This window comes from Barbus barbus (assembly GCF_936440315.1).
Source record: "Barbus barbus genome assembly, chromosome: 12".
NCBI lineage: Eukaryota > Metazoa > Chordata > Actinopteri > Cypriniformes > Cyprinidae > Barbus > Barbus barbus.
Genome location: NC_136740.1, coordinates 3,495,103 through 3,503,756, shown reverse-complemented (window position 1 = coordinate 3,503,756; position 8,654 = coordinate 3,495,103). Strand labels below are relative to the sequence as shown.

The 8,654-nt window shown below is 36.7% G+C and overlaps 1 long non-coding RNA gene across 1 annotated transcript; it reads right to left on the bottom strand.

Annotated features, from left to right (window-relative positions):
- Nucleotides 1-1,970: 1,970 nt before the first annotated feature.
- Nucleotides 1,971-5,046, bottom strand: LOC306877895. The gene is made up of 3 exons (XR_013784905.1): nucleotides 4,937-5,046; nucleotides 4,535-4,651; nucleotides 1,971-3,976 (listed from the first exon to the last, which is right to left on the bottom strand). It is a non-coding gene; the product is annotated as an uncharacterized lncRNA (long non-coding RNA).
- Nucleotides 5,047-8,654: the final 3,608 nt, after the last annotated feature.

The following is an 8,654-nucleotide window of genomic DNA, read 5'->3' as shown; positions in this document are numbered from 1 at the left end:
CCATCATAGCATACTCATGGATAAGACTGTCACTGAATTTTACAGTTTTTCTCAGTGGCTTTGGTGCATTTCTCAGATCAGAAATGAAATTTTCAAAACTTCTTGTTTAACCTGCACATCATCTAGTCACATGTGCTCATTCATGTGAACAAGTTGTGATTGCTTTGGTACATTCATGTAGCTGATTATGTACATTTGTCTGCGGTTTCCTACATTATCAGTTGCTATTGTCATGTTGCTCAAAATGTATTACAGTTTTCCTCAGTCGCTTTGGTACATTTCTCGAATCCTGATGTTGCCCCTGATCATTTTCTGGATGTTCATCCATTGTCAGAATTTGTAAATTTGTCCTCTGTCTATATATGCTTTCCAATTGAAGGTTCATGAGATGCACCTTTGAGCTATTTCAGAGAATCGATTTATAATTGGTTGATCTACTGTATATTCTCTTCATTAGTGAAAGTCAAGATTCACTTGCACAATTCTTGCAAATTTACAAAAATAGAATTGTGTAGAAAATATGCTTGACAGTTTATGACAACTACATCAGCCATTTTGCATTTAATTGCTTATACGATGAACTAACGACTAGATGTTTTGAGGGGTGAGACTATTGCACAGAGGTTTGTGAACAATGACACAAGGACTTTTCATTCTGGTGCACTGATATGTTCATTGACATAAATACTTTAAAGATTTGAGTAAGTTATAGGCTTTTGCAGGAAATCCATTGTGTGGTGCTGTTTGTACGAATTGTTTTGAGAAATGCACATATTTCTTTGCAAATATTAAGGACGATTTGAGAAATGCACCAAAGCAACTGAGAAAAACTGTATATAATCAATGAACTCTGAAAAAGTAAACAGTGAATGTTTCCATTCTATTAGTTGTCGAAATAAATGAATTGCAACAGTTCTATCATACCTTAATTGAACTCTGTACAAAAGTAAAGGGGCGGGACTGTTCTCTTTTGAATCCCCATCTGCAAGAATGTGAAAAAGAGCAGAAGTCAACAGCACATGAATGCTAGAATGTAAAATTAGTTATTTTATGCATTCAGATATGGTTTCATTTTTGTTTCTTTTTCGTACTTTACAAATTAACAAAAAATTTGTGCACATTTTTTGTGCACTATAGGGCCAGCAGTTAGTCTGGGGTGGCACAGAAAATTATTAGGGAGACATACAAAATGTGCAGGGCAGGGGGTCCTCCAGGACAGGTTTGGGAACAACTGCTTTAGACAAAGGGCAGAGGTGTGCCGCTACTGCCTCTTTAACGAGTGAAGTTTGGCATAAACCCAGTGGTCTGCTCCATCCACAGTAGAGGGCAGAGTGAAACCTGCGGCAGGGGCCCGGGGCAAATGGGGGTGTGACATAACCTCACAATCACCTTGTGAAACTCAGGGAGTCCTGGTGGAAAATTGAGTCTTGCAAAATGTTATTCCCAGTGATAGCATGTTATTAAAACTATGTAATTTTGTCATGATAATATTATGGATTATCAACATATCTTTGTGCACCCCTCCCTCCCTGAGGGCACCTGGTACTTAGTTCCTCTATTACCCCGTGTCCGACACACCTGCCTTTCAACATTTCCTTAGATCGTGTTCTGCCCCATCTCTGATCGCCAGCACAGAAATCCTCCTGCAAGGGGATTCTGGGGAGTGGTGTCTCTTACGCAGTTTAATGCACTTATAGTCTTTTAATAATGTTTTATTATCAAACAGTTGAAAGCTTTTTACGACAAACACTGATTTAGTTGATGTGGACGTTAAGTGTGGAACAAAAGCACTTGTTTGCTAAATGAAATGCCGCACAATAACTGCTTTTCCTTAAACATATTTTCATAATCCTTGGAAGCCAAACTCAAAATTATATTATCACATATAAAAATTATCATATATATGTATATGATATATATCCTTACTTACAAGTGGTGTGGCAAAAAATGAAAATGACTCTCAGCGCTTAAGAGATAAACCCACATTGTTTTTTCCTAAGTTTTATTCTTTGCAAATAAGGTCAGACAGTCAGACAGAAACACAAGTTGCTGCAGAGTGCGACAAAAATGGAAGGGTTTCCTCCACCTTTATATCTCTTCCCTAGCCTTTACAAGGTTACATCTCTAATAGCCGTACTTTTCCACACATGGTAAGAAAGTCAAAAACACATTCTACCATATCATACTTCTAAAGCTCTGGCCCTCATATTTAGGGCCATGATGACCTTCTAGGTCATGGACAGGCGCCTTTGGGTCTCCCAGTTGTTTCCCCCGAGCCTAGTTTAGGCCTGGACAAAACCCTTGTCACCCATACATCTTATTCTTTAGGCCCCAAACCATATCTCATTTAGACTTCACAGCAGTTCTAAATAAAGCAGGCACTACACAATGTCCCATAAGCATATAAAATCAATACAAAACAATTCCTTCCACACAAGAGAAGCACAGAAGGATCCATTACAAAGCTGCATGACAGTATGTCTTGCATCTGTGTTTTCTAAATATGTCATTGAAAGAGAATAGTACTATAATAAAAAACAAATACATATAAATCTCAGTCTCTCTAAAAAGTGTTACAGCCTCTTATGTGTTTAGCTTCCTGAACAAGAACAGTTGGTCAAAACTCTACATTTCTTCATGAAACAGTAAGCAAACTACAAGTGACACATATGCATTTTAAAACAACTGAAAATAATATGAAAGCAGTGATATCATTTAGTATAGTTCTTTGGGGAGGAACTCCATCTTTGAGTTGATCTGAATCTCACAGTTGATGAAGATGAATGTTTCTGTGTCATGTCGCTTGTAGTGACTGGTTAGGACAGATTTATCCAGATGATGTTTTTATTGGTGAGGACGCAGCATCAGAAAGTCCTGGATCTGAAGATGATCTACTTACTGTGAATGTTTTTTGTGTGATTGTGTAGAGACGATGATTGATTGAAACTCTTCCCACATGCAGTGCAGTGATACGGTTTCTCTCCAGTGTGGATCCTCTCATGTGCTTTCAGGATTCCTGACTGACTGAATCTCTTGTCACAGTGTGAACACTTATAAGGTTTCTCTCCAGTGTGGATCCTCTCGTGCAGTTTTAAACAGTATGCTGAAGTAAATGTTTTTTCACACTCAAAGCACATGTACTCTCTCACACCCGTATGTATTTTCTGATGCTCTTTTAAATGATGTAGAAGTGAAAAACTCTTTCCACACAAAGAACATGAATGCGGCTTCTCCTTTGTATGAACTCTCAGGTGTTTCTTCAGGACTGAAGCCCACAAAAAGGTTTTGCCGCATTGATCACATGGGTACAGTTTCTCTCCAGTGTGGATATTCATGTGCTCCCTAAGTTTTACTGATTGAGCGAAACTCTTTCCACATTGATCACAAGTGAAGGGTTTTTCTCCAGTATGAACTCTCATATGTGCAGTAAGGTGTCCTTTTAGTGTGAAACTCTTCCCGCACTGATCACACGTGTGCGGTTTCTCTCCAGTGTGAATCATCTCGTGTCTTTTCACATGTCCTGACCGACTGAATCTCTTGTCACAGTGTGAACACTTGTACGGTTTTTCTCCAGTGTGGATCCTCTGGTGCTGTTTTAAACACTTTGCTGAAGTAAAAGTCTTTTCACACTCAAAGCACATGTACTCTCTCACACTTGTACGCATTTTCTGATGTTCTTCTAAATGTTGTAGACATGAAAAACTCTTCCCACACAAATAACATGAACTTCTTCAGGTCTGAAATGCTTTGTCACATTAATCACATGCATACAGCGTCCCTTCTGTGTGAACTCTCATATAAAGCTCAAGATGATGTTTGTTTGTCAAACTCTTCCCACACCGAGTGCAGGAGAACGATTTGGCGCTTCTTTTCTTTAAATCTTTCGGTTTGGTTTGAAAACAATTCAAAGGTTTTTCACTGGTTTTAACATGATTTGTCTCCTCAAATTCATTCTCCTTGATTTCTTCAATCAACTCTGAAATAAAAGTAAAAACAGGTCATTTTTGAGCAACTCATAAAAAAAAAATTAAAAAGAGACGTGAACGGACGTAAAAATTAACCTTGATATAACAGCAGAAAGTAGACAATTGCGTTACAAAATTTTGGTCATTTTGATGCATTTTCATAAATTACATATTCCCCCTAAATTATATAATAATAAATGTTATTTTTTTCATGATTTTCATATCCATGTATTCATTAATGATTTATTATTTTTAATGATTTATGCTTCTTATATTAATCCTCATGATATATTAATGTGGATCTCTCGATCTTCTCTAATAAACTCAATCTTTGCAGACTTTGCAGTGTTAACACAAGCCCCGTTACACTTCTTTTGGTTAAAGATGGAAAGCTTGCCTTCCAGTGGCTTTGATAATGACAACATGATGCCTAAGGTAACATCCAATAGTTCAACCAATTACGCTTAAACGTCGACATTGTCCAAGTATTAGCCTACTTAACATAACATTTAACAAAATATAATTTAAAAACACAAGCTTGAAGTAGGTTAGTGACAAGAATGACTTACTTTAGCTGTTTTTCCTTCACGTTTAACCTTTCCAAAGTTTGACAGAAAGTTAAACTCCATCAATTATAAATTGGAGAAATGGCATTTTCAGCATTTATTGCAGCTTGATGTCCGACTCTACAATAGACCAGATCAGGAAAAATACAATCTCTAGTTAGTCTCATGACTAAATGTGTTCAAATAACACAAATGATAATATACAGGTTACAGGAATGTTGTTAATATTACACACATTTGCATATTAAAATAGATTTTTATATATCTCCAAAAATATTTACGATTTGCACTGAAAGCTCAAGGTAACATGCTACAGTTTGTGCATAAATGACGTCTTATCCGCTTTACACATTAATGTCAAAAATACATGCCACTCTTTCAAAGCAAGTAGAGAATGAAACTTACAGCTATTGCTCTTCAAAACTCTCAAAAGCAAGGCAAGATCCAAAAAAAGCACCCCATTTGGAGGACGCACACTGGCATGTTGTTTAGCTGCTCACTTCCTGCTTTATATCATCTGCAGTTTCTTAGAATGTCCACTAGATGACATTCCCACTTAGAGCTAGCCTTAGGGCCCCCTGCGTGGGCAGCCCTCACTTAGCCCCCAGGAAGTCCTCACCAGGCCCACACAGGGCCCGCATTATTAATCTACAACAATAAAGCTGTTTCACTATAAATACTTTTCAGCTACTATAACTTAAGTCTTTGGGGAAAACAGTTATTATACCTCTCAAATGGATGCAGTCACCACATAACTAATGTCTGTATTGTCAAAAATGTAGGCCTAAAGTACTCTAAGGGATTTCATATCAATGGACTTATTAAACACAAAATAGAAAACATTCAATTCAGGTTAATACAGCTAATTTAACACATTATATATACAAAACAAAATAAAAAATTACAAATTAAGATAAAAATAAAAAATACCAAATGTTTTGATGTGCTAAAGCAGTGTTTCTCGAAGTCTGGACTCACCTCCATTTCATATTTCAAGAGCACTAATTATATTTTATACTTTGATAAATGCACGTTAAACTTGTAAATCATTTGTTTAGTTTTGTAATGTCTTTTTGGAGATGGTCCGAAATGAAAGCGCAGGCAAGATATTGAAACTTTTCATGTGACATTTGTGCCATGACATCCAGCGAGCAATGCCGTTTGACATAATCGGGCGACATTTCAGCGCTAATATGATTTTATTTGATTTTTTTCATATTATTTCATGAGTTAATATCAAAACTGACTGCCACAAACAGATTTTCCAAAAGGCTTATAATTCTTTGAATATAAACGATGTTTTTATATGAATGTATCTTTGAACCAACCGTCTTCAGACAAGACATGCCACTTTTGTGCTCTCCTGTGCCACCTTTACTGGAAACTAATTTTGTTCATATTGATTTCTTTTGATTGGCAACTTATTCTTCTTATTCTACCTGTTCTTTATTTAATGGGCTGTAAATGGAGACAAAGACATTTTTCCTGCTCGAAATTCGTATTGGCCATTCCACCAAAGATGGGTCCAACTAGGAAACATTAAAAGTCCCTAACTCAAACCAATCATTGCTCAATCCCTTTGAGACACACTCTCCAAGACTCACCCCTGAGTCTGACCTTCCAGCAGTTTTTGTTATCTTCAAGTAACTTTGTCGATTCGCTCTGGACTCTCTGATCTTCAGAAGAACCCGACGAAAGCCTCCAGCTCACTCCTACTGAACTCATCAAGAACCTCTGTTGTCTACTGCATCCGGAGTCTTGTTCAGCAACAAAGCCAATGCAAGTAATCATTTCCAACTAGTTAGGCCCCTATGTACTTGTCCTATCGGGCAATTAAAATTCACTTTCACTTAAAAAATCCATTTGTCTAAAAAAAAATGTATGATTCATATACAGGGCCGTGAAAAGGTTTTTGCCCCCTTCCTGTTTTTTTTTTTTGTTTGTTTGTTTTTTTTGCATATTTGTCACACTTAAAAGATTCAGATAAAACTAATTTTATTATTACACAAAGATAATGCAAGTAAATACAGAATGCAGTTTTTAAATGATGATTTCATTAATTAAGTGTAAAAAGCTGTCCAAACCTACCTGGCCCTAAAAAATTAATTGCCCCCTCCTGTTAAATAATGAAAGAACTTTGATTAACCATGTTATTTTAAAAAGCTGAGTTAAATTTCACTAGACACACTGATTACTGCCAGACCTGTTGAATCAAGAAATCACTTAAATAGAACCTGTCTGACAAAGTGAAGCATCCTTAAAGAGCAACACATCATGCCCCGATCTAAAGAAATTCAAGAACACATGAGAAATAAAATAGTTGACGTGTATCAGTCTGGAAAGGGTTATAAAGCCATTTCTAAGGCTTTGGGACTCCAGCGAACCACGGTCAGAGGCATTGTCCACAAATGGAGAAAACTTGGAACAGTGGTGAACCTTCTCAGGAGTGGCCGGTCTACTAAAATTACTCCAAGAGCACAACGACGAACAACATATAAAGAACTGCAGGCCTCACTTGCCTCAATTAAGGTCAGTGTTCATGATTCAATAATAAGCCAGCCAGCCAATCATACCGACAGTCAAACATGGTGGTGGTAGTGTGATGGTTTGAGGTTGCTTTGCAGCTTGTGACCTCAAACGCACTCAGGTTATGCAGCAGAACAATGATCCCAAACACACCAGCAAGTCCACCTCTGAATGGCTGCCTTATTATTATTAGTAGTGGTAGTTTTGTAGTAGTAGTTTTGTTGTTGTTATAAAACTATGGTAAAAAAGGAGCATATTTTTTGCCTGATTCATGATCTTAATAAAACAGTTAATTCTGGATTCAAATAAAAAATAAATACTAAATTATTGCTGTGGTAGAAAATTGTGGCACAGCTGTAGTCCCAGGGTCCTAAGTGTTCTTAATCTGGGCCTGGTTAAGACAGAGCTCTATGAACTAAACTGTATTCCATTCGACAGAGTCCATGTGCAGTGTTCACTTCTCTTATTCTCTGCTCCTATTGTCCCAGAATGCTGATAATCTGAATCAGATGTGTTACAGGGAGGCATACAAAATATCTAAAGAGTCTAGACTCTATATCAGGGGTAGGCAATGTCAGTCCTGGAGTGCCGATGTCCTGCAGAGTTTAGCTCCAACCCTGAAAACCCCTCACCTGCCTGTAGCTCTAGTAATCCTGAAGACTTGATTAGCTTGTTCAGGTGTGTTTGATTAGGGTTAGAGCTAAACTCTACAGGACAGCGGCACTCCAGGGCCGACGTTGCCTATTAGAAATGTTTTTAGAGTCTTATCAGTGTTATTTTTAAAATGTAAATAAAATAGAAATGCTTCAAAACATATAGCTACAGAATATGTTATTAGTATATTAGTGTTGCATACATTGTGATATGATACTGGTAAAATTGTAGTCGTATACATCATTCAAATAATAAAGGCTATCATAATTCTATCAACATTCTCCCCACCAAAGAGTTGAGAAGTTAATTAATCAAACAAGTCTGGCATAGTGGTTCACGATTAGCACAGTTATGTTTGCTTATTTGTTACAATAGAAAAGCATAGCCATAAAACCTTACATAGACGTTTTATATATCTAGACAAAAATAAATAATAATGTATTTGTATCAGAGACCATTGAAAACAAAACTGAAAAGACATTTTATTATAAAAAATGAAGTATATTAATCACATAAAGTTATGAAATTCATTGTTACATTAGGAAAGGCTGAAATTGGGCCCCACTCCAGCCCTGTATATTCAGCTTCGCCCTATCTAGATCATTAATAAGTGACTTTCTCTGCTCTCTCTGGAGCGTGTGGATTGTATATCAGACATTTTTACTGTTTATGTTTGTGTACAGATGCAGATGAAAAAAAAAAGACTGACTTTAAATCAGTTACTTTTTAAAGAATTATTGAAACATGTATTTGTCTATAAAAATATGTGAAAGACAGGTGATGAAGTCTTTCTATTGTAATGAATAGTAATTGAGGGTTTTCCACACACAGAAATGCTCAAAAATACTGCATGACAAACACAGTTGTAATTACAACACGCTACTGCAGCTGACTTAAGCTCAATGTATGTTACAAAGAAACGCTTGTTCTGCTCTTTGTTTTT